A 1,317-nucleotide genomic window follows, 5' to 3' on the forward strand; every position below is an offset into this window, starting at 1 on the left:
CTAAACTGAGAACTTAAGAAAATTCTAAGAAAGCTTTTAGGTTTAAGCCTCGCACCCCCATGTGCAGGCAATGCACACGTCCGTGTGCTTTGGGATACGCCCGTGTCCCTTACCCATGTAGAATTTTTAGAATTTATTTTTCATTTCGAACCTATAGGGGTTTTCACACGGCTGAGCACACGCTTGTGTCCTTGGCTCGTGTTCCTCGCACGGCCTAGATACGCCCGTGTCATCACTTGTGTCCAAAAACCTGGACATTTTGTTTATGATGTCATCATTCATTTAGAGGCATACGGCCAAGGCACACACCCGTGCGCTGGGCCGTGTCCTCCACACAGCTGAGACACACGGTCGTGTCTCTGCCCGTGTGTTTACTACCATGCATACTGACTTAAAAATTTTTGGTGCAGGGGACATATGGCCATTCAACACGCCCATGGGGCAGACTGTGTGTCACACACGGCCTAGACACATGCCCGTGTGTCTACCTGTGTAGACCTTTTTGGAGGTTATTTTCAAAGCCAATGGTCACCCTCAATCACTTATACATTCAAACACACTATATAACATGAAACATGACATATTTGTGCACTCAAACATTCCACACCATGGCACTCTCACATCTTCATAATGTCATTTTATTGCACTCATTTGCTACACCATTTAGAGGCATTCCACACCAATTTCATGCATTATTAAACTTGTTACCATAACTTCAATTTGTGTATTCATGTACATAGTCCTTTTAAGATATTAGGTCATCCCTTATCCTTTATCACCAGATTTATACTTTACCATACATTCATCGATCAACCACACATCACATCATTATCATGCATTTACCAAGCAATAACATGTCCTATCATCAAAACACTAGCACATGCATGTTTGGGTAATTAGATTTCATCCCAAATGATCAAGTATGAGCCATATCACATGGCTTTTACAAAATGAATCATCGTTATCATAGGCCTTCACAAATTGGCCAAATAGCACTGCATATATCACAAAATGACCAAGTTTCCTATACATGCCATACTCAAAATAATAATTTCACTATAACCAATAGTCTTTTGATAGTGTGATCGAGTACTTCGACAGCTTCCGATCCCTGAGCTAGCTTGGAGAAACTACAAAGGATGGAAAAAGAGAGGGGATTAAGCATTAAAACTTAGTAAGTCCACATGCAAATAATATGCAATAGTGGTAAACTATTAACATGCAAAAACATGATAATATATACATAAATATTATTCTTTCATTCAAACCTCTTTGCTTACTCATCATATGCATATATATATATACTCGCTCATCGTA

This window comes from Gossypium hirsutum, chromosome A07 (genome assembly GCF_007990345.1).
Source record: "Gossypium hirsutum isolate 1008001.06 chromosome A07, Gossypium_hirsutum_v2.1, whole genome shotgun sequence".
Taxonomy (NCBI): domain Eukaryota; kingdom Viridiplantae; phylum Streptophyta; class Magnoliopsida; order Malvales; family Malvaceae; genus Gossypium; species Gossypium hirsutum.